The 27483-nt window shown below is 35.9% G+C and overlaps 1 protein-coding gene across 1 annotated transcript in view; it reads right to left on the bottom strand.

The window, feature by feature from the left end:
• Positions 1 to 27483, bottom strand: part of LOC110257690 — a 100113-nt gene that overhangs the window by 27116 nt on the left and 45514 nt on the right. The window contains exon 4 of the mRNA XM_021079864.1: positions 816 to 905. The gene's annotated coding sequence lies outside the window, so the exon portion shown is untranslated. The remainder of the gene's footprint in view (positions 1 to 815; positions 906 to 27483) is intronic.

Raw genomic sequence — 27483 nt, 5'->3', positions numbered from 1 at the left:
TAAGTGTTCAGCCTAAAAGAGAGAGTAGCTGTATGCATCTAAGAAAGTATTTTTCATTTACGGTTACAGTAAATAGTTTTTGCTACAGGTAGAAGAAAGGTATATGTTACTTCACTGTCCTGGATTTTATTATATTGAAAATGGTAACATATGCAATAAAGACTTGGAAATGAGATTTTGTGTGTGGTAGAACCCTTTGAATATATTACTCTGAATCCCAGATATTAAGACTTTTGTTATTAAATATCTAAGGTGAAAGAACTCTGGGAAATGTCTACTGTGTGATTTCTTGCTTGAATATAAGATCCTTGACTCATAGAAACATGATTTCTCTGGACTCAAACATTCAGATTGGGCTCTCTGGCTCTGACTACCAATAAACCTTTGCCCACACACCTACAGATAACTTTAAATTGCCATAGGCTGACTGTGCCCTTAAATTCTGCAAATGTTGAAAAATGCAATATACACTCAACATTCTTAAAAAAATACTGTCCATTTCCTAACAGTATTTCTAAAAAGTCTCACAGAGAGAGGGTCTTGATTATGAGTTAATTCTACTTTTATGATTAGACAGTACCTTAAACCAAGATCTTTCAAGAGTTAAGGAGCCAGAATATTTTCATGCTGTATACAGTATCCATTCCCTTGCATTTCATTCTGCCTCTCTCTGACTGCCTCCCACCCCCCTACCCCCCATATATAAAGAATATGCAACTGGACTTCAAATATAGCTCTTAGTATTTTTAAAAGATCTGATGTTTGCAGACAGTGCTGAAGCACCCCAGAAATAAGAACCAAAAACCCCACCTTACCTTTTAGTTTGTCCCTTTTTAGAACCGAGGGCACAGGGGGGGTTTCATTCCACTGGCCTTCTGGTAATCATTTATGGCATCAACATATCTCTGTGTGAATTTACAAACACTGGATTTTAACAAGCAGGAGGATTGTTTTTTAAAATCTCTCTAAGTAAGCATGCTATTTTCTTAGCTCCCTTTTCCTTGAGTTTCCTTTTTGTGCATGCAGAGCTTCATTATTTAAATTCAGACAGATGCATAGAGCTGAATAGTTCTTTGGAGACTTGAAAGTCTAGCCGTTTGCTTATTCTGGGATACTCATTATAAACCAGACATAACAGCTTAAGAAAATATCATAAATGCTCGGTCTCCATGCAAAAGCATCATGAATATTGATGTTCAGTTTCTGTCAATCCTGTGGTTCTTTCTTATCTCATTCAAATGATAGGATAAGAAGATAGTCCTGCTACGATAGACATAGAATCATAGGCTGAAAATTTGTATACGATACTCTCTTAATCTCTACCTTTCCAGAAATGTAAATACTAGGCAATAGTTTCTTTGTCCTTACACTAGTCACTTCCATTTTCACCAAGAGAAAAATTGAGTATTTAAGCTGTTCACCCAAAATCTCGCTCACTAGCTCATAAGTAGTTGATAAGTAGCAGAACCTGTATTTGAATCCAGAGCTTCCTTATATGAAAGTAAAATGACCTCTCTATGTCTAATGCATTTTCCTCAATAAAGAGTGTAGGAATAAATAATTAAATGAAGGGATAATTGATCCCACCCAGGCTGATGATCTGGACCACAAAAAGCACCAAACTAAAAGACTTTTCCAGAGTTCCCGTCATGGCTCAGCAGTAACGAACCCAACTCGAATCCATGAGGAAGCGGGTTCAATCCCAGGCCTCACTCAGTGGATTAAGGATCTGGTGTTGCTGTGGCTGTGGTGTAGGCCGGCAGCTGTAGCTTTGTTGCGACCCCTAGCCTGGGAACTTCAATATACCGTGGGTGTGGCCCTGACAAAAAAAAAAAAAACAATAAACAACTTTCCCAGATTTAGAAGATCCTTGGCTGCTAAACAGCTACTTCCCATACCATGGAAGTGCAGGTAGCTATATCAGCAGGTAATGTACCAGAGTGCGTGTCCTCTCCAAGATAGTAATCAGCCCTTTCAAAGGATAGAGGTTCTATGCACTGTGGACAGCAAAGTCACAGAGGATGTGCCCATATGAAAAGCTGATTGGCTACCACTTCATTTCAAGACAGTAAAATGATTCATACATTAATTTTTTTATTTGATGATTTTAATTTTTTTCCCATTATAGTTGGTTCACAGTGTTCTGTCAATTTTCTACTATACAGCAAAGTGACCCAGTAACACATAATAAGTCCACAAATAACAAAGGCTGGCGAGGGTGTGGAGAAAAGGGGACCCTTCTATGCTTAGTGGGAATGTAAATTGGAACCACCACCATGGAAAAGAGTATGGAGGTACCTCAGAAAACTAAATATAGAACTACCATATGACCCAGCAATCCCACTCTTGGGTATATATCCAGACAAAACTTTTCTTGAAAAAGATACATGCACCCGTATGTTCACTGCAGCACTATTCCCAATAGCCAAGACATGGAAACGACCTAAATGTCCATCAACAGATGACTGGATTAAGAAGATGTGGTATATATACACAATGGAATACTACTTAGCCATAAAAAAAGAACAAAATAATGTCATTTGCAACACCATGGATGGAACTAGAGGCTCTCATACCACGTGAAGTAAGTCAGAAAGAGAAAGACAAATACCATATGATATCACTTCTATCTGGAATCTAATATATGGCACAAATAAACCTTTCCACAGAAAAGAAACTGATGGACTTGGAAAACAGACTTGTGGTTGCCAAAAGGGAGGGAGAGGGAGTGGGGTGGACTGGGAATCTGGGGTTAATAGATGCAAACTATTGCCTTTGGAATGGATAAGCAATGGGATCCTGCTTATAGCACTGGCAACTTGTGATGGAGCATGGTGGAGGAAAATGAGAGAAAAAGAACCCATGTTAAATTAAGTAACTTTTATTTTTGTTTGAAATTTGGTCAAAATCAAATAACTGTGTAAAAACTTAGCAAATCCAAAATAAGAATAAATATGGAACACTTGTTTTTCAAAAGATTGTTTCATTCAAACCACTAGATTAAAAAAAAGGTTTCTTCATGTCCAATGTTGTATGGCATCAAATATTCTAAATATTAGGTACTAACTGATCAAATTGTACCACTCACCAGTCTTAGGGACTTGTTGGGACAGGTTGCCAAGGCTGTGTTTTTGATAGTTCAATACTCTGCTAGCTGCTATAACTAGTACATAAGAACATGATTTGATCTCCAAATGCAAACTCTTTTAAAGAAAAATATTATATCTACCTACCTTCAACTTGTCTGAGAAATCTACCCTATGATTAGTACCTACTCATCTACAAATGTGGAATTACTCTATACAAGATCTATCATGGAAGATCCAAAAGATTACAATAGGTTGACATTCCATACAATTCAAGAGGATTAGAGACTGTCTTAAAGCTTCTTGGTGCAGAAAATCTTTATAGAGTTAATCAGGCATGGACAGCATAGGAGCTGTGGAATAATCAGAAGCTATATATACTAACAGATTTTTCCCAAGAGACTTTAAGGACTAAAAGTTAATGAATGGCCTGGAGCTCAAAACATTTGGAATTTAAAGGTTAGAGTCATTAAACTAGGTCACTAATTCATCTGTGAAATTATTTACCATATCTGTCCAATAAGGTGAATGGGACTAAATGGTTTCAAAAGTCACTTTTAGTGTAATATTATTGTACACTAGATCCTTACACTTAAAGGACTCTTTCGAGTTCAAGTTGAGCTTGATAATACCAAAGTGGGTCAAAAAGTTTATCTACACATTTACATTTTCGGATGCTCTTTATTCCTTCCTGTTCTTTCCTTCTCTCTGGTATTATTTACTCTGTCTAAAGAATTTCATTTAGTATTTGTTTAAATATAGGTGTGTTGCCAGTGAATTCTTATATCTTTTGCTTGGATGATAATGCCTATATTTTCCTTTGTTTATGGAGGACACTTTTCCTAGGTTTAGAATTCTATGTCAGAAGTACTTTTCTCTGCATTTTAAGATGTCACTGCATTGGCTTTTGACTTCCATTGTTTCTATTGAAACGTCAGTTCTCCATCTTTTTGCTCTTCTTTTGAAGGTAACATGTCTTTTTTCTCCAGATGCTTTGAAGATTTTGCCTTCACCACTAGTTTTCTACAGCTTGACTATGATAAAACTTTTTTATTTGCATTTATCCTGCTTGGAGTTTGCTGAGTATTATGAGTCTATGAGATGAAGCTTTTTGTCCCATTTGGAAAGTTGACTGTTATCTCTACAAATATTGTTTCTTTCCCATTCCTTCTCTATCCTCTATTTATAGTATAATCACATATAATTTAAACATGGTAGTATGTCCTACTAGTCCTGTGTGCTTTTTTCCCATTCTTTTTTTCCCATGATTTTATTCAGATATTTCTATTGTTTTATCCTCAAGTTTACCGCCCTATGTATTATGCTATTAAACTTTCTAATGAGTTCTTCATTTTATATCAGTTCTAAAGTGTCCATTTAATTTTTTATAGATTCCATTTCACTGTGTAATCATCTTTTCTTCTCCCTTTCCACCCGTTTCTTCTATGTGCTTTAATAATTTAGTCATTGTTATTTCAAAGTACTTGTTCACAAAAACCAACATATGTATCATTTCTAGGTCTAATGTAATTGTGTTATTTTTATTTTATTTTATTTACTTTTTTTTTTTTTTTTTTGCTCTTTAGGGCTGCACTTCCGGCATATGGAAGTGCCCAGGCTAGGAGTCAAATCAGAGCTACAGCTGCCAGCCTACACCCCAGCCGCAACAATGCCAAATCCAAGCTGCATCTATGACCTACACCACAGCTCACGGCAACGCCGGATCCTTGACCCACTGAGCGAGGCCAGGGATTGAACCCACATCTTCATGGATCCTAGTCAGGTTCGTTAACTGCTGAGCCACAATGGGAACTGCGCTTTTTTTTTGTCTTTTTGACTTTTTCTAGGGCTGCACCCATGGCATATGGAGGTTCCCAGGCTAGGGGTCTAATCAGAGCTACAGCTGCTGGCCTACGCCAGAGCCACAGCAATGCAGGATCCGAGCCATGTCTGTGACCTACACCACAGCTCACGGCAACGCCAAATCCTTAACCCACTGAGCAAGACCAGGGATCAAACCCGCAACCTCATGGTTCCTAGTCGGATTCGTTAACCACTGAGCCATGATGGGAACTCCACTTATTTTTCTTTGTTTGCAAAAATAACAGACATTTTGACAGTCATTAATGAAGATTTTAAAAATGGATGACTATACCATACCGATAGATATATTGAATATCATAAACATTGTAATTTCCTGAATTTAAGATTCAGTCCAATTCTGTTCAAAATTCCATTAATAATTTTTGCAACACTTGATGAGCTGATTCTGGCATGTGCCTCCATGCAAGTATAAGTGTATGAACATAAGGCTAAGGAAAGCTAAAACATATTTGATGACAGGGGAAAAGATGGAGGACATACCCTACTATATGTCAATACTTAATGAAAATAGGTAACGTGGCACAATGCAAAGAAATAAAACACTGAAACAGATTAGAGAACTCAGAGACCAAAACAATGTATGTATCTTTATTATGTGGCTGAGATACTGGCATTGCAGGTCTTTGGGTGAAGGAGAAGCTATGCAATAATCGATGTTATAATAGCTGGTTTTCTATATGGAAACATGAAATTGGATTCCTGGTTATACTACTCATAAAAATCAGTTCCAGACTTACTAATGACTCAAATGTGAATGCCAACATTTAAAAATATTTAGAAGACAATGTAGGGAACTCAATTTCTCAACTAACTGTAGGGAAAGTTTCTTCAAAAGACACAACCTGCTGATAATTTTTGAAAATTGATAAACTTGATTATATTAAAGTTAGAATATTAGTACATTTTACATCAAAATTAATAATTTTATTTATCAAATGATATCATAAGGAGAATGAAAAGAAAAGCCACTACCTTTTTTATTGAGATATATTTGATTTGCAATACTATATTTGTTTGGGTGTACAGCATAGTGATTCAATATTTTTATAGATTATACTCCTTTTACGTCATTATAAAATATTGACTATATTCCCTTTGCTATAAAATGTAATACTTGTAGCTCATTTATTTTATATAGTAGTTTGTACTTCTTAACCCCCTACCTCTATCTTGCCCTTCCCACTTCTCTTTTGCCACTGGTAACCTCTAGTTTTTTTCTCTATATCTGTGACTCTCTTTCTATTTTTTTAATATTCATTTTTTAATAGATTCCATATATGTGATAACATACAGTATTTGCCTTTGTCTGACTTATTTCACTAAGCATAATACTCTCCAGGTCCATCCATGTTGTTGCATTGTGTGTGTTTATGTGTGTGTGTGTATACTACATCTTCTTTATTCATTCATCTGTTGGTGGACATTTAGATTGCTTCCATATCTTGGGACAAGCCACTATCTGAGATAAGATACATGCCACATATATAAATGAAAATGGTTATTGTACTGGATATATTTATAACACATAAAAATCAATAAGAAAAAGAAAAAACGCAATAGTGGGAAATACATTAGCATGAATTTTTATGGATAAAGAAATGGAATGACAGATAAAATGAAAATATGCTCAATATCATTAGTATAAACAATGAAATCCAAATTATAACCATGATGAGATGCCATTTTATACCCACTAGACTGGTAAAAATTAGAGAAAATACAACAGTACCCACACCATAGGTGGTATTTTAAACAATTTGGTGCTATTTTGTAAATCTGAACATATACATACTTTAGAGACCAGCTATTCACTTACACTTAACTAAGTTTGAGAAACCCTTGCACATGTGCACCTGGAGATATGCAGAGTGACATTTCCAGCACGCTTACTCATAAAGTAAAAAAAACAAAAACCAAGACTAATGTAGATATCTATTGACAACAGACTAGACAAACTGTAGCATATTAATAAACTGAATGCTGTACAGCACAAAAAATAAGTGAAGAACTTCTATACACAAGGACATAGACGGATCTTAAAAATATACTACTTGAGGAGTTCCCATCATGGCTCAGTGCTTAATGAATCCGACTAGGAACCATGAAGTTGCAGGTTTGATCCCTGGCCTCGTTCAGTGGGTTAAGGACCCGGCATTGCCATGAGCTGTGGTGTAGGCTGCAGGACATGGCTCAGATCCCATGTTGCTGTGGCTCTGGCGTAGGCCAGCGGCTACAGCTCTGATAAGATCCCTAGCCTGGGAACCTCCATATGCTGTGGGTGCAGCCCCAGAAAAGACAAAAAGACAAAAAAAGTATATATATACTACTTAATGAAAAAAGCAAGACATATCTTATTTGTAAAGCTCAAATGTATAAAAAACTAAATATTTGGTTGTATAAATAAAAGTTGGGCAAAAGAAAATTAAATGAAATTTAGGGTCAAGGTCACCTCTTATGCAAGAAGTAGGGGATAAAGATAGAGAAGGAATGATAGGCAGTTGCAAAATGTTGCTAATATTCTAGTTCTTAATTTGAGGGTATGTGGGTTTTTATTTTATCGTGCTTTATAACTTACACCACAATAGGAGGGCACATGCATTTTTATACACTAATGACAAACTTCTATACATTGATGGGAAACTATCAGAAACAGAAATAAAGAAAACAATCTCATTTACAAATGTATCAAAAAGAATGAAATACAGAGTTCCCATTGTGGCTCAGAGGTAACAAAACTGGCTAGTATCCATGAGGATAAGGGTTCAATCCCTGGCTCTGCTCAGTGGGTTAAGCATACAGAGTTGCCGTGAGTTGCATTATAAGTCGCAGACACAGCTTGGATCTGGTGTTGTTGTAGCTGAGGCTGTGGCCAGCAGCTGCGGCTCCAATTCTACCTCTAGCCTGGGAACTTCCATATGCTGTGGGTGTGGCCACTAAAAAAAAAAAAAAAAGATAATAATAATAAAATACATAAGGAAAACTTAACCAAGGAAATGAAAGATCTATACAATGAAAACTTTAAGAAGACACAAATAAATGGAATAAATTCCATGTAATCAAATAAATTCCATGTTCGTGGATTGGAAGAATTAATATTAAAGTGTCCACACCACCCAGAGCAATCTACAGATTCAATGCAATCCCTATCAAAGTTCCAATGACATATTTCACAGAACTAGAACAAATAATTCTAAATTTTATATGAAATCAGAAAATATCCTGGATAGCCAAAATAATCTTGAGAAAGATGAACAAAGCTGGAAGTATCATGCTTCCTGATTTCAAAGTATGCTACAAATCTATAGTAAACAAAAGTGTGATATTGGCAAAAAAAAATAGATCAATGGAAAAGAATTGAGTGTCCAGAAATACACCCACACATATATGAACAACTAATTTATGATAAAGGAATAAAAAACATACAATGGAGAATGGATAATCTCTTCAATAAATGGTGATAAGAAATAACAGCCTCATGCAAAGAACAAAATCAAATCACTATCTTGCACCATACACAAAAAATTAACCCAAAATGGATTAAAGACTTGAATGTAAGACCTGTAAGCATAAAATTCCTAGAAGAAAACATAAGCAATAACTTCAGTGGCATCAGTCAGCAATGTGAAACTGACTCTAAAAGCAAGGGAAACAAAATGAAAAATAAATAGCACTACATCAAACTATAAAGCTTCTGCACAATAAAGGAAACCATCAGCAAAATGACAAGACAACCTACTGAATGGAAGAAGATATTTATAAATAATATGTTAGATAAGTGATTAATATTCAAAATATATAAAAAACTTACACAACTCAATATTAAAAATATGTCTAATTTTAAAATGGGCAGATGATATGAATAGGCATTTTTCCAAAGAAGACATACAGATAGCCAATAGGCACATAAAAAAATGTTTACTGTCACTAATTATTGGGGAAATGCAAATCAAAACCACAATGAAATATCAGTCCACACCTGTTAGAATGGCTACTATTGGAAAGATAAGAAATAACATGTGTTGGAGAGGATGTGGAAGAAAGGGAACCCTCACACTCTGTTGGTGGGACTGTAAATTGGTGCAGCCACTTTGGAAAACAGCGTGGAAATTACTTAAAAAATTAAGAATAAAACTACCATGTGACCCAGTCATTCTTCTATACAAGTATTTATCTGAAGAACACAAAAACACTAACTTGAAAGGTATATGCACCTTTATGTTCACTGAAGCTTCATTTGCAATAGCCAAGACATGGAAGCAACCCAAGTGTCCATCAACAGATGAATGGATAAGAAGATGTGGTAGATATACAATGGAATGTTACTCAACCATGAAAAAGAATGAAATGCCACCATGTGTGGCAACACAAATGGACCTAGAGGGTATTATGTCAAGAGAAATATGTTAGACAAAAGCAGATAACCATTTGGTTTCACTCATGTGTGAAATCTGGGAAAACAAAACAAACAAAATAAAACAAAAGCAAATGAATAGATATAGAGAATAGATTAGTGGTTACTAGAGGGGAAGGGGATTTGGGTGTAGGTGAAGGAGGTCAACTATATGGGGACAAACGGCAACAAGCCTTATGGTGACGACCACTTTTTAATGTATATAGATATCAAATTATAATTCTGTACATCGGAAAGAGAGCACTAGACAGCTAGATGATAGATGATGATGATGATAGGTAGATAGATTGGTAGATATGAAAGAAGAAGAAGTTGATAAATGAAAGGCATTGAATAAAGAATTTTGAATTCTTCAAAGAATTTTGAAAACTCAAAAGCTGATAGGCTTCCCTTTCCAACCTCCAGTTAGAGCATAAACTAAATTCCACAATTATTAATGACAAATGAAAACCGGTGAAGTACCAGTGAAGTGAAAACAACCTGTTCAAGAATATAATTAGAAGAGCTAAATTTAAGGATATAGAGGAAGATAGTAAGGTATAGACGCCTTGAATTTTTTTTTTTTTTTTTTTTTTTGTCTTTTGTCTTTTTAGGGCCGCACTCATGGCATATGGAGGTTCTCAGGCTAGGGGTCTAATCAGAGCTATAGCTGCCGGCCTACACCACGGCCACAGCAATGCCAGATCTGAGCCACGTCTGCGAACTACATCACAACTCACAGCAATGCCAGATCCTTAATCCATTGAGTGAAGCCAGGGACTGAACCCCCAACCTCATGGTTCCTAGTCGGATTTGCTTCTGCTGTGCCACAATGGGAACTCCTGAATTTTTTAATTAGTCAATGAATTTTATTACACTTGCAGTTGTACAACAATCACAACCCAATTTTACAGCATTTCCATCCCAAACCCCCATCCCATCCCCCCACCCCCAACCTGTTTCATTTGGAAACTGTAAGTTTTTCAAAGTCTATGAGTCAGTATCTGTTCTGCAAAGAAATTCACTGTGTACACATGTAAGTGATAGCATATGAGGTTGGTATCTCACCATCTGACTAACTTCATTTAGCATGATAATTTCTAGGTTCATCCACATTGCTGTAAATGCCGTTATTTCTTTCCTTTTAATGGCCGAGTAATATTCCTTTGTGTATATATATCACATCTTCTTGATCCACTCCTCTGTCAATGGACATTTAGGTTGTATCCATGTCTTGGCTATTGAAAATAGTGCTGCAATGAACATTGGAGTACATGTGTCTTTTTGAGTCATGGTTTTCTCTGGATAGATGCCCAGGAGTGGGATTGCTAGATTAAATGGTAATTCTATTTTTAGTTAGATGCCTTGAATTTTTCTTTTTTCTTTTTACAGCTGCACCTGTGGCATATGGGAATTCCCAGGCTAGGGTCAAGTCGGGGCCAGCCTATACCATAGCCATAGGAACCCCAGATCCGAGCCGCCTCTGCGACCTATGTCACAGCTCACAGTAATGTCAGATCCTTAACCACTGAGTGAGGCCAGGGATCGAACCCTCATTCTCATGGATACTAGTCAGATTCGTTACCGCCAAGCCATGACGAGAACTCCTAGATGCCTTGAATTTTCAATCTGTCGAAATTTCTGAAAATGCGCTTCAGCTCCAAATGATTTTAATTAGTGAAATGCTATACTCGATTAGTCTGAAATGAGTAGAGTTAAACAGCAGAGAGTCTTCTAAACTAGACAGAAATCTGTTTTCCGAAACTCGTTTCTTAATCAGAAGTTCATAAAAATCAATCCTGTTGAGTTTCAGAGCTTCTGGAGATTTTGAAATTCTATGGCTTCAAATCTATTTGGGCTTATTTTGGGACTGGCATATAGCAGCACACCCACATACAGATTGCTTTGTGCTGTCACACAGCTCTGTTATAGGGTGAGAGAACAAGAATGCCCACCATTTAAATTGATCTCCTGATGTCCAGTGACAAGCAAAATCCATCTCTCTCTCTCTCCTTCCCTGCTGCTGTACACAGAGATTTTTAAAATTGATTATAATTGGAAAGGGGGTAAGGAAGAGAGTTGAATCATACAATCAATGCTGGTTTATCTTTTCACTCATAGTGAGTGCCCTGTTGATAGCAGCACATATTAATCTAAGACAAGAGCACTAGTCTATTTGTACTTCTCTATTGCCTGAAGTCCTTAAAAGAACATGAAATGAAGGGAGACTTGCTTAAATATTCAACATATGAAGAACATCTATTGGTTAACTTTTTTTCCTTTGAATAATCCCAAATCATAGGTTCTTCTCAAAGTATCTGTCAGAATCAGGACTCACTCAACTAAAGGGAAGTGGAATTTGGCACCTCAAAATATGCCTCTATGGCATAAGGATTATTTTAGTCTATTTTTTTTTCTCTTTTCAGGGTCACGCCTGTGGCATGTAGAAGTTCCCAGGCTAGGGTCCAAATCAGAGCTGCAGATGCAGGCCTATGCCACGGCCATAGCAACGCTGGATCTGAGCCACATCTGTGACCTACACCACAGCTTGCAGTAACACCAGATCCTTAACTTGCTAAACGAGGCCAGGAATCGAACCCATATCCTCACGGACACTCTGTTGAGATCTTAACCCACGGAACCACACACAACAGGAACTCCTTGTCTGACTATTTTTAAGATAGGAGATACAGGAGAAGCTCTGAAAACAGGATAGAAGTTATCTTTTCTAAGAGAAATGAACATTGATGAGGTAAGAGAAGGATGACCAAATCTCTAGAAACTCTTATCAATGGAGAAGGCAAGGACTTAAATCTGCAAAACAACAATACCCTTGTTTACCATGTTTGCCCGATAACCTCCTGTAACTAGCTCCCCTGCTCTACCAACATCTTCTTTTGTCTTTAGCTGGAGAAGTTATTTCAGGTGGTAGCATGAGCCATTTCCAGAGGAAAGCACAGGTATAGCCTAAAACATTGTATTCTGGCATTTTCCTGTACATCTCCAATACTGCCTTTTCACATTAGTGACTTGACAAGAACCAGATCCCAGAAATCTTCCCAAGTGACGTAAGACAGAAAAAATAATTTTCCCTTCAATGTTCTCCTTCTAGGAGGCTAAGACATCCTTGCAAGAAAACGACAGACAGGAGAAAAACAAACAGAAGTTTAATAACATATATACCTCCTGTATACACCCATGCTTTCCTCTATCCTTTTGCAAAGGTCTGTTTTTAGCTCTAGATTCAGTTTTCTGTTCTAGAGGGTCTCATCTCATCCCTGTAGAGATGTACGGCAAATCAAGAAAAATGCCATGTTATTAGGAAAAAAACCTTTACAATGCAAACAGATTATACTTTGAGAAGTGGCATGAGAAAAATTGCTACTCTAAAAACATAACAGGAGTTCCCGTGGTGGCGCAGTGGTTAACGAATCCGACTAGGAACCATGAGGTTGCGGGTTCGGTCCCTGCCCTTGCTCAGTGGGTTAACGATCCGGCGTTGCCGTGAGCTGTGGTGTAGGTTGCAGACGTGGCTTGGATCCTACGTTGCTGTGGCTCTGGTGTAGGCCGGTGGCTACAGCTCCCATTCGACCCCTAGCCTGGGAACCTCCATATGCCACGGGAGTGGCCCAAGAAATAGCAAAAAAAAAAAAAAAAAAAGACAATAAATAAATAAATAAAAACATAACAATGTGTTACCTTTATCATATGCAGCATCAACATATGATATTTACAAGGGCTTTTTCCTTCCCTTTCAACATTGAAAATTAATAAACCCAGCTGAACTCATTCTTCTCATTTTCATTTATTTGGATGCTATCAATTTTATATCTATTACAGAATAGCAGCTGTTAAATTTCTGTGTGCATTTGTTATAAAGAAATTAAGTCATGCGCATATATTGTAAATATTACAGGTGGAAAGATTAATTGGATCATTTGGCTCTTTTCTCCATTTGGGATCAGAAGCTACTAATGTACAGAGAGGAAACCAAATGCACTTAAGCATCCCTAATATTCTCTGCTGTAGTTAAAGATAAGAAGTTAGAACTGTATTTTCTGACTCCATCCAACTTTTTAGGCTCTGTTTTTCCACTGGTTCCTTCCATCTTCAAACATATCTAAGCTTTCTCATTTCGTAAATTTATAGTTGACCCTGATCTCCTATCTTGGAATTCCTCTAGTTCTCTACTGTGTTTTAGCCTCAGGATGATCAAACTTGCAATACATGTGCACTTTCCCCATTTCCTTGCAGTACATTCCCTTTCAAAAATTGAGGTGTAGTTCACATGCTATAAAATTCACCACTTTAAAAATTATACAATTCAATACATTTTTAGTATATTCATAACCAACACCACTGTCCAACTCTAGAATATTTTCTTCATCCCAAAAAGGAACTGTATACCCATTAAAAGTCACTTCCCAATCTCCTCTCCCCTGCCTAAGCCTGGCAACTACTAATTGCCTATTTGGACATTTTACATAAATACTATCACACAATATGTGGCCTTTTGTATTTGCCTTCTTTCACTTAGCATGTTTTCAAAGTTTATCCGTGCCGTAGCACAAATCAGTACTTGATTCTTTTTATGGTTAAATAATATTCCACTTTAAGGATATACTATATTTGGTTTATATATTTATCAGTTGATTACATTGGAGATGTTTCCACATTTTGGCTATTGTAAATAATGCTACTATGAGTATTTATGTACATGTTTTTGTGTGGATACATGTTTTCAATACTCTAGGGTATATAACTAGCAGTGGAATGGCTGTATCACACGGTAACTATGTTTAAAATTTGAGGAACATTCAAACTTTTCCAAGCATCTACACAATTTTACATTACCACCCACCAGCTATGTATGAAAGTTCCAATTTCTACACATCCTTGCCAGTGTTTGTTATTTTCTGTCATTTTGATAAACATACCTGGTAGGTATGAAGTGTATCCCATTGTGATTTCGATTTGCATTTCCTTGATAAATAATGAATTGAGCATCTTTTCATATGCTACTGGATATTTGTATATCTGCTTTGGAGAAATATCTATTTAAATCCTATGCCCATTTTAAAATTATATTATTTGTATTTTCTTTATTGAATTATAAGAATTCTTTATATACTCTGTATACCAGATCCTTATCAGATATTTGATTTGCAAATATTTTCTCCCACTCTGTGGATTATATTTTCACTTTTTAAAATAGTGTCTTTGAAACACAAAAATTTTCATTTTAATGAATTCCAGTTTATCTAGTTTTTCCTTTGGTTGGTTGTGCTTTTGGTGTTATATCATAAAAAAATTACTAAATCTGTACCTGTCTGTGTCTTTTTCTTTTAAGAGTTTTATAGTTTTAACTCTTACATTTAGATCTTTGATACAATTTGAATCAAATTTTGTATATTATGTAGTAAGGTTCCAAAGTCATTCTTTTGCATGTGGTTATCTAGCTGTCCCAATATTATTTGTTGAACCCATACTGAATTGTCTTGGCATCCCTGTTGAAAATCAATTGATTAAAAATGAGTAGGGTTATCTCTATACTTAAAATTATATACTGTAAAAATTAGTGTACATATATATATATATATATAGAGAGAGAGAGAGAGAGAGAGAGAGAGAGCACTCACTATCCTTATGGCTATACCAAACAATCTTGATTACAGGAGCTTAAATTCTGATAATGTGAAGTGTGAGTCTTGAAACTCGATTTTTTTCCAAATTGTCTTGGCTATTCATATTTTCATGTGAACTTTAGTATCGGCTTGTCTATTTCTACATAAAAGGGCAGCTGAGGTTTCAACAAGATTTGCTGTGAATCTGTAGATAAATTTTGAGAATATTATCATCTTAACAATATTAGTCTTTCAGTCTTTGAACATGGGCTCTCTTTATATTTACATGTGTCTTTAATTTATTTCAGTGATGTGTTCATAGTTTTTATTGTATAAGTGTTATACCTCCTTGGTTAAGTTTATTCCTAAGTATTTCTTACTTTTAAATTTTAAATGGAATTGTTTTCTTAAATTGATTTTCAGATTTCTCATTGTACAGGTGTTGCTTTGGAATACAATATAATTGTACACAAAACAATGCAATTTTAACAACAACAACAAAAAAACAATGCAACTGTATATAGGTGTACAATCTGTGTGTGTATATTGATCTTGTATCTTCAAAACTTACTGAACTTGTTTATTAGTTCTAATAGTTTTTGTGGATTTCTTGTGGTATTTTGTGTTTAAGGTCATGTCATTGGTGAGTAGAGAGTTTTATTTCTTTCTTTCCATTTTGAATGCCTTTTATTTCTTTTTCTTTCCTAAGGCTCTGGCTAGAAACTTCAGTATAATGTTGAATAGAAGTGGATAAAATGGACATCCTTGTCTTGTTCCTGATCCTAGAAAGAAAGCTTTTGTTCTGTCATCATTTTGTGATGTTAGCTTTGGGTTTTTTATAGATGCCTATTATTAGGTTAGAGAAGTTCCTCTTTATTCCTGGTTTGTTAAGTGTTTTTATGATTAAAAAGGTATTGGACGTTGTTAAATGTTTTTTTCCTGCATCTATTGAGAATATTGTTTTTAATGCTATTAATATGCTGTATTGCACTGATTGATTTATGTTTGCTGAGTCAATCTTGCATTAGTGGGAAAAGTCCTATTTAGTTGTGTGACTACTATTTTGCATGTTGCAAAACTTGGTTTTATAGAATTTTTAAACATTTTTATATCTATATTCATAAAGGATGTTGGTTTAGAGTTTGTTTGGTTTTTCCCCCTCTCATGATGTCTTTGGTTTGGGTACACTCATTCCCTTTTAACCTCCCACAGTTAGGTATCAAGATTCACTCTTCCATTGAAGCTTCTCTAGCAAAGATGACCAAAATCTAATGCCCACACATTTTTTCAAAGCATGTGTCACTGTCTCTGTACGTGTTATTATTAATTTTCATCTCTTCAATCTTGTCTTCCATCAGCATTACCCCTTAGAGAACTTAGTACAGAGATACTATTCTTTGTTTTTTGTCACAAGGATTGGGGTTGGGGTGGGAGTTGGTATTTGTGGTCAGAACAACTTTCTGTAGAGCTGTGACCAAATCAGAGAATTCCTGCTACTAGTCTGACCATCATAACAAAACAAAAACAAAAACACTCCTATTAAACAATGAATTCTGCTTTTTCTACACCAGGCTCAGGAATCACACTGCCTGGATTCCCATCCTGCCTCTACATATCTGCTCCCTTTAGCATGTTATTTAACCTTTGAGTCTTCATTGCTCATGTAAAGTGGGAATGAAAATAATAGTGCCTATGTTATAGGGCTGTAAATATTATCTGAGACAATGAATACAAAGTCCCTGGTAGATACGAAGTACTTCATAAATGAGGACCATCCTTATCATAATCACACAATCTAAGAGAGATGTACAAGAATAGACTATGCAAACAATGTGACTCAGATACTAAAACATTGCTTCAGTTGCTTCTCCAGCCTTGACTGGCTTCTGCTCTTCTTGCTTGGGCTTCATGACTCAGGTGTCTAAAAGATGTAAGCCAGTGAAGTAAAACAGTTTTTTGTATCTAGGGCATGGAGAGAAAGACTGCATGCTTGAATGTACTCAGGGTAATATTCATTTGCTCATTCATTTAACCAATATTTATTGAGCATCAATTATGTACCAAACACTGTGCTAAGGGAAGGGAATACAGTAGTGAATAATATATAAATATACATAATATATCTATTCTATGCTGCCAAGGACTTGCCATGGCATGGATATTACAATCTAGTATGGAGTTGGTGAACTTTTTCTGTAAAAGAAATTATTTACATCTTGGAATGTATTTACAATGAGATCCTGCTGAGTAGCATTGAGAACTATGTCTAGATACTTACACTGCAACAGAAAAAAGGGTGGGAAAAAATGTATATATGTAAGTGTAACTTGGTCCCCATGCTGTACAGCGGAAAAAATAAATAAATTAAAAAAAAAGAACCGTAAAGCACTGACAGCAAAAACAAAGAAAAAAACTGAACAATTTAGAAATAAAAGTAACCATGTAATTTGGGAATATTGTAAAAGAAAAAATTATTTTCAGCTTTGCAGGCCAAGGAATCTGTTGCAACTACTAAACCATGCTGTTGTGGTGTGAAAGCAGCCACAGAGAATAGAGAAATGAATGGCACAGCTGTGTTCCAATAAAATTTTATCAACATAAATAAGTGGTAGCCAGGTTTTGCCCAGGCTATAGTTTGCCAACCTTGATCTAAATATATAACCATAAGTAAAGGGAATGGAATGGAAATAGAGGGTTTTTTTCCCCATGATAAAGACAGGCCTGCATTTACCTCAGCCTTAATTATTCATTTCAAAACCAGAATGGGCCCATAAGGTCTCAAGTCAAGTTTCCTTCAGGGTTTGGCCTTCTGCACAATCATGATGGATATAAAACTGCACGTTCTTACAGGAACTAGGGGAATTATTTGTGACTAAGTTCTCTGAAGTTTTTCAGAGAAGGCTCTTATTCCCTTTTGTATTATTACCAAGAAGATTGGTCTCAAACTTTGGATACTCTGAATCACAACTTTGATGGCTTTTCAAGTTTGCTTCTATGCAGTACAACGTTATAATGTCTACTCTCCATCCTAAAAACTGGCCTCTGACATTTTGTTCCTGTGTGGGCCTGAGTAGAGAAAACACATGTTATATCCAGGGTTAGTTCCAAGAGTAGATAACGTTTGGATTTTTAAAATTTTTTTTCACTGACTATAAAATACATAATTCAAGGAAAGCCAGGAACAAATTGAGCTACTTGACATTTCTGAGACATTTTTGAAACATGATAAAAGTTACTCTTTGCCTAGAACTGTTTCGGGAGATGTGGAACCTCTGAAAAGGGTCATTCTAAGCAGGGAACCGCAAGGGTAATTATAGGACAATTTCTTCTTTAAAACTCCCTTTTAGATGTTGTTCTTTTGAAACAGCATGCTTTGTGCCCTGGCAGCTCCTTTTGGCTCACAGGTCCTATTAGCATGAAGAAGTTTTGAAGCATTTTAGTTTATTTTGTGATAAAGCAGGAAAGTTCGTTTTTAAGACATAATCATCTTTGTTTATCTGTTCTGATTCTTGTTAAATGTTTGATTATGCAGCTCTGTGATGAATGAGAGTTATTTTCTCTCATTTTCTCTTTTTGTTGTCATCTTTGAGATGAGCATAAAGTATCTGAATTTTCTTGCTTAATATATTTTTGTGATATCAGGTGGTTTTCTGTAGTGGTTTGACCTTTTCAGCATTAGGTGTATGCTGACAATATGGGAGTGCATACTTTTCATTCAGAGTCCTAAGAAATTAGTTTGTGGAAAGGGTGCCACCTTCAGGTAATGTTATGGAACAGGAAGGAAGGCTTAGAATAACAGCACACTAGGGAAATTTCTATCTGCAGCAAACTTCTATATGAATTAAGTTTTTATTTTAAATAATCTTTGTGACCCTAGATTCCCCATCCTCCAGACTGTGATTAAAACTTTTTTATTACAAGGAAATATTAATCTTCCAGTTAATAAGTATTTGTACATGTGCTCTACACTTAATGCAAATTGAGAAGAGCATAGACAGTTACACCCACACCGACACAAGCTTGAATAATGAACCACTGAATTTTCTACTATCTGTCCACCAATCACATCATAACAGAGGAAGAATTCACAAAGTGATTTCGAATACTTCCCTCCACACCCTTTAATATTTACCATCAAAATGGCCCTATTTTACATTTCTTATTTGAGCCCAGTAATCAGCAGAGATGTCTAGGGAGACATACAATTTGTTTGATTAGTGAGAAAAAATTCATATTGCACAGAACAGATAACAGAGAAAAGACTAGAAAGGTGCTTGGAAAAATAATGGTGGGGACATGGCCTCTCCTCTCTAAAGCACTTCCATTACTGGCTTATTAGCCAGAGATACTGGATGGACAGAGAAGGCAAACGAATGGGTCTGAGAGGAATCCGAAATTGAAGACAGAGAGAGTATGGGTCATGGAGCCAATTGGCCAGAGTTCAGAGCACACTGAAAGGTTGTGCGTATATAAGAAAGGGCAGAAAAAAATTTCACTTCCCCTCTAGGCCTTGCTGTAAACAGTTGCAGTCAAAATGGAATTTCCTCTCAAACAACCTGTCCTCACTTTCTCTTGCTATATCAGATGGAATGAAGAAGTAGGGAACTAATCCTCTTTTAGGTCAAAGCTGTGCAAACATGAAATGAGGCCCTTCTAAAGGTGGTTAAGTTCCTTGTTACTAGTAGGTCCAGCTGTAGGTCAATTAGAAGCCACTTGGGGGTAGTACGAGCACATGGCCCAAACAAGATGACCTCTAGGCTTGGCAGCAACAGAGGGAGGGAGAAAGAACAAATAGGCTACAATAAGAAAGTAGTAGCCATAAGGTATTTTCCTAAGAGATAGGCACTGAGTAAATTTAAGACAATTATATCGATCTGTCTCATGTATTTCCCCTATCTTCTTTAACACAGTGGATCATCAAAAACACAGAAAAAAAAAAAAAAAACAACTATCCTGCTACCTATAGATCCAGTTGCCCCTTGAGTTAAAAATGAATTTAATAAATCAGTTTTAAAGTTACTTTGTATTTTAAAGTCACAATAATATCTAAAGTATTCTTAGCTCAAAATTCTAAAAATAAGGAAATTGATCCTGCATTTTATTTAGACAAATAAAATGATCCTAATATGATAGACTAATAAAATCAGGAATGTAAGATGAAAGATAGGACATTTTCTTTTCTTTTTTTTTTTTTTTTTTTTGTCTTTTGTCTTTTTAGGGCCTCACCCATGGCATATGGAGGTTCCCAGGAGAGGGGTTTAACCAGAGCTACAGCCACCGGCCTACGCCAGAGCCACAGCAACGCAAGGTCCAAGCCACGTCTGTGACCTACACCACAGCTCACGGCCACAGCAGATCCTTAACCCACTGAGCGAGGCCAGGGATCGAACCCACAACCTCATGGTTCCTAGTCGGATTTGCTAACCACTGAGCCACGATGGGAACTCCCCTTTTTTTATCTTCTTTTTGTGAAGATAGGACATTTTCTAATGAGCTCACATGCTATCTCTGATAAGGTTTGCTCAGTACACAGAGAACTGCAGAATGCAATCTGAACGCAACAAAAACAAGAAGATGTAATGCACTGGGGGCTTTGTTTTTCAAATATTTTCCAGATATCTTTTCACACATACTGACAATAAATACTATACCATTTTAAAATTTTATTCCATTGACATGAAAAGACATTTCTCCAGAGAAGATATATGAACGGTCAAGAAACACATGTAAAAATGGTCAACATCATCAGTCTTCAGTAAAAGGCAAACCATGACAATGAGATAACATTGCTACTACCTGGCTAGAATCAAAATGTGACAGCAGCAAAAACAACAACAACAACAACAAAGAAGGAAGGAAGGAAGAGAAAGGAAAGAAGAAAGAAAAAGAAAATACATGTTGGTGAGGACGTGGAGCAATTGAACCTTCTCACAATGCTGGTGGGGATGTAAATTGGTGAAGCTACTGTGAAAAACAATTTGGCAGTTCCTCAAAAAGTTAAACATAAAGCTATCATATAACTCAGCAATTCCACTTGTACATATATACCCAAGAGACATGAAAACATGTCTACAAATACATGCATGTTCATTGCAACATTATTCATAATAGCCAAAAAGTAGAAACAACCTGAATGTGCACCAACTGATAAATATTTTATATCCCTACAATGGAATGTTATTCAGCAGTAAAAAGACATGAAGTATGAATCCAAGCCAATATAGGGATCAATCTTCAAAATACTGTGCTAAATGAAAGAAGCTAGACACAAAAGATCATACATTGTGTGATTCAATGTGTATGAAAAGGCCAGAAGAAGTAAATTCGTAGAGACAGAAAGGTTTATGGCTGCCTAGAACTTGGATTGGGGATAGGGGATAAATAGGGAGTACTGTTTAACAGGGAGTACTTATAAATAGGGAGTACTGTTTTTCTCTTGGACTGATTAAAAAGTTCTGGAATTGAGTAGTGGTGATGGTTGCACAACTCTGTGAATATACTAATAAACATTTAATTGTAGAATTTAAATGGGTGGATTGCATGGTATGTGGATTATCTCAATGAAACTGTTTAAAAATTATATTCTATTCTAAGACAGTTAAGATGCCTAACAATTGTGTAATCATTATACCTACTCTGATAATATTAAAGATTGTTTTCAGGGGAAAAAAAGTCAATAGTTGTTCATGATTTTAAATTATGATGGCTTTTGGCTAGCAAATCTTGATGTAGCCTCTTTAATCTCTCACAAAAATATTTATAAGGAATTCCAAAAAGATAATAACTAAAACAATTTTTTTCATTTTTAAAAATTTTATTCAAGTATAGTTGATTTACGATGTGACAATTTCTGCTGTACAACAAAGGGACTCAGTTATACATATACACACATCCTTTCTTCAGAGTCTTTTCCCACATATATTATCATGTCTGAATATTGGATAGAGTTCCCTGTGCTATAGGTACCCATTGTCCAGTCTTTGCATATACCACAGCATACATATGCCAATACCAAATCCCCAGTTCATCCTTCCCCCCACCCTACCTGCCCCATTTGGTAACCATAGTTTGTTTTCAAAGGCTGTGAGTCTATTTCTGTTCTGCAAATAAGTTCATTTGTATCCTTTTAATTGACAATTACTAAAAACTTTGCTTGAAAAATCAAGTGCTGACTTATAAATTAAGCACGCCAAATAAAAGCTGTAAAAAAAAAAAAAAAAGGCATGCTGTATCTCTACATGGTTATATGTGCCCCGGCTATATGTTTAAGGAATAGACCATTCAGAGAACAGAACAGGCAGAGTCCCCTGGTGGCTCAGCAGGTTAAGGATCTGGTGTGGAATAGGTTTCTCTCTGTTTCAAGGAAGCTGCATTCTGGGACAAGGTTAGGACTATTCCACTATCTCTCTCTTTTCTTTTTCTTATTTCATACAGGAATGGTAATTGCCAGAATACAGCTTGTCAAGAAGCCTGTGATAGATATTGTACCCGGAGAGGTAGAGTTCCACGAGGTAAAGTCTGTGGGTGGAAGCAGAAATGAGAAGAGCCCCGGTATATCTGAAGGGAGCACTGGGTCTTCATATTTCTGGACAAAGAGTGGGACAAATAATGTGGATACCTATTTTGATGACAATCAGCAAGTCTTGATAGATCTTGCTTTGTTTGAGCAAATTCTTCTTTTGTGTGTGTGTGCTTCCTATGAAAAAATACTGCACAGAAAATGAAAGAATTATCCTGTAGATTCCATTGAATTTATGCCTATTTCTAATTATTTCTTTAACATAATTTCATAGAAGTGGAATCTCTGAATCAAAGTTTTCATATTTGGAAAATGTCTTTTTTTTTTTTTTTTTTTTTTTTTGTCTTTTTAGGGCCGCACCTGCAGCATATGGAGGTTCCCAACCTAGGGGTCGAATCAGAGTTGTAGTCGCTGGCCTATACCACAGCCACAGCAACGCCAGATCCGAGCCATGTCTGCAAACTTAACCAAAGCTCGTGGCAACCCCGGATACTTAACCCACTGAGCAAGGCCAGGGATCGAACCTGCGTCCTCATGAATACTAGTCAGATTAGTTCCTGCTGAGCCATGATGGGAACTCCTTGACAAGTATCTGAAAGACTTTTCATACATATTATTTAATTTCCTTACCTATACGTTCTGGTAAGTTATAATCTCACTAGCAAATTATGAAAAATGTACAATTCCTTGTCAATCCTGGAAACTTAATCATGAAGAAATTTATTTCAATTTGATACAGAAGCTATACAAGCAATACTGTCACATGTTTTGGGGGGATTTATTTTCATAGGTTTACCTTTGGTATTCCTTCTTTCATGAATTTCATTTTCTTGTCCTTCAAACATTTTTTCTAACGGGATGTTTGCAGTTGTCTCATTTATTTGTTAGAACTCTACATAGTAAGTGTCATATGTTGCAAATATTATCCAGGTTTCACTAACCTTTGAGTGTGGCTATAATTACTCTTGAGATTTTTTTAAATATAGAAAATAATTTAATTGTAAGTTCTCTTAGTCTTTTCCTATAAGGTTTTTTATACTTTACTTCTATGTTTAGGAATGACTTGGCAACCAGTTGCCTCATCATATTTTCTAATTTGAAATGTCACCTTTATAAAGTTCGTACACATAGATAAAGACATGGACTACATAGATAAACAGTTTTTGTCTATTCTTATATCAGTTTCACATTGATTTATTTTAGCTCTACAGTACATAAATATTTCCAATCTGGTAGTATAAGGTCTCTTCATTATTTTCAAGATTATTTTAGGGAGTTCCCTCGCAGCTTAGTGGTTTAAGGATTCAGCATGGTCACTGCTGTGGCTGGGGTTTGGTCCCTGGCCTGGGAACTTCCACATACCATGGACACTTCCAAAAACAAACGACCTTAAAACCCCCACAAAATCATCTTAGCTATACCACTAGACTACCACTAAGAGATGATATTTTAAACCTATGTGTCAAATTCTCCATCTGCCAAATAATGTACACATATTTTTATTTATTAAGGATTTTGTCTTTTATTTACCAAAACAATGTTTTACAGTTTGCAGAGCTCCTACGCATTTTCCAAACTTATTCTGAGATATTTTGTAATTTTTGCTGTTAGCGTAAAATTTTTAAAAATATAACATTTCTTTTTCTGTCAATATTTAATATTTAAATATAATATGATACGTATTTTCTGGTACAATTCTGTATAGTTTAAAACGACGGAGTTCCTGTTATGGCACGGTGGAAACGAACCCGACTAGGAACCATGAGGTTGTGAGTTCAATCCCCGGCCTCGCTCAGTGGGTTAAGGATCCAGCATTGCTGTGGTATAGGTCACAGATGTGGCTCGGATCCTGCATTTCTGTGGCTGTGGTGTAGGCCAGCAGCTTCAGCTCTGATTCAACCCCTAGCCTGGAAACCTCCATATGCTGTGGGTGCAGCCTAAAAACCAAGAAGAAAAAAAAAAAAGCAGGAGAGTTGAATACATTATCTAAATTCACAAAACTTACAGTTTTGTTTACCTTGATCTGTTAAATCCTGAGAAAAGAAATCCATCCCCTGATGGCTGACTTTTTTGGCTCTTTCTCCTTGCACATTCACTTGTGTTTCCTTTTATATAATCTGAAGCTTCTTTTCTACCTAGATTGTATGTTTTGTTAACATTAAATACTGCTTTTGGAGTTCCCGCTGTGGTGCAGTAGGTTAAGAATCTGACTGAAGTGGCTGGGATCATTGTGGTGGTGAGGGTTCAATCCCAGGCCAGTGCAGTGGGTTAAGGATCCCGCATTGTCACATCTGTGGTGTAGATTGCAGCTGCAGGTGGGATTCAGTCCCTGGCCTGGGAAATTCCATATGCCCCTGCTGTGGTCATAAAAAAAAATACTGCTTTGACACAATCTACTATTTGACTTTTTTAAGAATTAACACTACAACATCTGCTTTTGTTGCCCCTTTTATTGTACTTTTCTCATCCCTTTTAAAAAACATTTTGTTTCATCATGCTTTAAGTATTTCTTTTTTTTATTAAATAAAAGGTAGGAGAGGGAAAGACATTAATAAAAATGACTTGATTTTTAGACTAACTGGGTGGATTGTGATACCATTTACTGAGCTGGGGGACTCTTAGGGAAATATTGGTTTTGGAGGATTGGAAATAGGACAATTTTGGACATATTAAGTTGAAGACAAAAAATGTGAGTAGACAATTTGATATATGTCCAGAGTTCAAGGTTAGAGATTAGGGCTGGAGATATAATTTGGAGAGTAGCCAGCTTAGAAATGTTATTTAAATCCAAGGGACTTGATATGATCACCTATGGTAAGGGTACACAGTGAAAGGAATAGAGGTCTATGGATTAAGCTCTAGGACAGGCTAATATTTTTATGATGAAAATAAGAGGACCCAGCAAGGGAGATCAAGAATAGGCAGTGGTAAAGTAAGAGGAAGATCAGGAGAGTATATTTCCATAGGAGCCAGGAGGGGAAAATTTCTTGAGAAGGAAGGAGTGGACAGCTTTGTCAAAAGCTGTTGAGACACACTGTCCAAAGTTTCTGGAGTAATGAAAATATTCCAGATCTGTGCTATAGGACATAGTTGCCACTAGCCATAAGTGGCTATGGAATACTTGAATGGTGGCCGCCATGACCAAGTAACCGAATTTCTTTTAATCAAATTTTAATAGCCAAATGTGGCTAGTGGCTGCCATATTAGACAGTGCAGTTTGAGTCACTGGAAAAGATGAAGATAGAAATGTGCCCATTTGGACATCAGTTTCATTGGAATAATGGAAAGCTGGATGAGAGTGGACTGAAGTTTGAAAAAGAGGGAGGAGGGAAATTTAATAATATCATGTTAAGAAAAAAAGATGCAGAATTATGTGTGGAGAAAGACTTCTGTTTTATAATAGTACATAACAAACATAGAAAAACTGAAAAAGATAATATACCAAAAATAACAATGGGTTATCTGTGAGTTGTGGGATAATGCTTGATTTTATTTTCTTCTTCCCACAATTTTTAGAGTTTTTAAATTTGTACAATAGTTATATACTTCTTGCATAATTCTAAACATAAGGAGAATTTTAAATGCAAGTTGCAGACACTGAACAATTTTGAATAATTATTTCATGTTTGATGAAACTGCAGTAAATGAATATGATTATCTTAATGATGTTAAATGTATTAGACCAATACATTATACACTTAGAAAATAGAACTAGAATTTGATAAATTAAAGGAAATGATAATATCTTTGACTTGCCATTAAATCATTAACTGAAAATAATATAAATCTTTCTGAATTTAAAAGGCTGTTAATGGGAATTTTAGTACATACACTCAGTGTAATAGAACTGCACAACTTCTTCAACAATTTGTACGCTATATCTAACTTTTGTGTTTTACAAATATGATGGCATAGGTACTGATCCTGTGTCATATTTAAATATAATTAAAAATTTTAAATTTCTGAGAAATCTTTAGAGGTCATGAGTATTAAAGATTAATATTAGCACAAATTATGGAAGGTCTCTTTAAACAAGACTGCAGCTGATTAGTAACTATCACCAGATACCAAAAATGTCTACCACAACAGTGGTATTCTATGTACATATATCATTGTTGATTAAACTCTAATCTTTCCTACTAGATATTTTTCAGCTTCATATCTAACTCTAGTTCCCTAAGTACTGGTATACCTTTGCCTGAAGTATAATATTGCCTTATCACCCATTATATGACAAGAAAAATTAAGGTTTGATTAATTTTGTGCTCTTTTATTTTGCTAACCTGCCACATTAGTTTGTTCTAAGACTGTGGGCAGAAGGAAGATGTTTGGCTTCTGAATATTTAAGATGATTTTGGTTAAAAAGCTGGCGAATTTATTCTCTGCTAATAGTGATTTTTAAGCAGAAATGAGAATGATGTCAATTTGAGTCCAATAAAGGAAAATTGTAGACCACTTCGATGTGCTTTGTGTAGCAATGAAAACATTACTTAACTTTGTCTCTCCTTGTTCTCCAAACTCAAATTCCAGAATTCTCACTACTACTCTGGCAGAAAGCATAGAACTAAGCCCCAGCCCAATCCCAAAATACACAAGAAAAAGGATTGCTATCTATGTCTTAGCAAGATAATTCTCTTAACAGATCATAAGATGTGTTATAGAAGATGGAACATTCAACCAGGGGTAAGAAAACCCAGGTTATCTTCCTGGGCTTCTGCTTGTTTCTAATGTATGTAACACTGGGTACATTATTAAACCTCTTTGCACTTTGGTTTCCTTACGGAAATATTCAGAAATATAAAATGGAGGTCATAATTGTTCTTACTTCATGGGGTATGGCGATGATTAAATTTTGAGACAATTTTTATAATGCACCTAACATATCTTATCTAAAATAAACGTTAAATATTATCTCCATCCTTCAGGAATGACCCCTGGAGTTCATCAAATTCCAGCTCCACTCCCACTCTACCTTTCCCC

Source organism: Sus scrofa, chromosome X, assembly GCF_000003025.6.
Source record: "Sus scrofa isolate TJ Tabasco breed Duroc chromosome X, Sscrofa11.1, whole genome shotgun sequence".
Taxonomy (NCBI): Eukaryota; Metazoa; Chordata; class Mammalia; order Artiodactyla; family Suidae; genus Sus; species Sus scrofa.
This window is presented reverse-complemented; position numbering and strand designations above follow the sequence as displayed.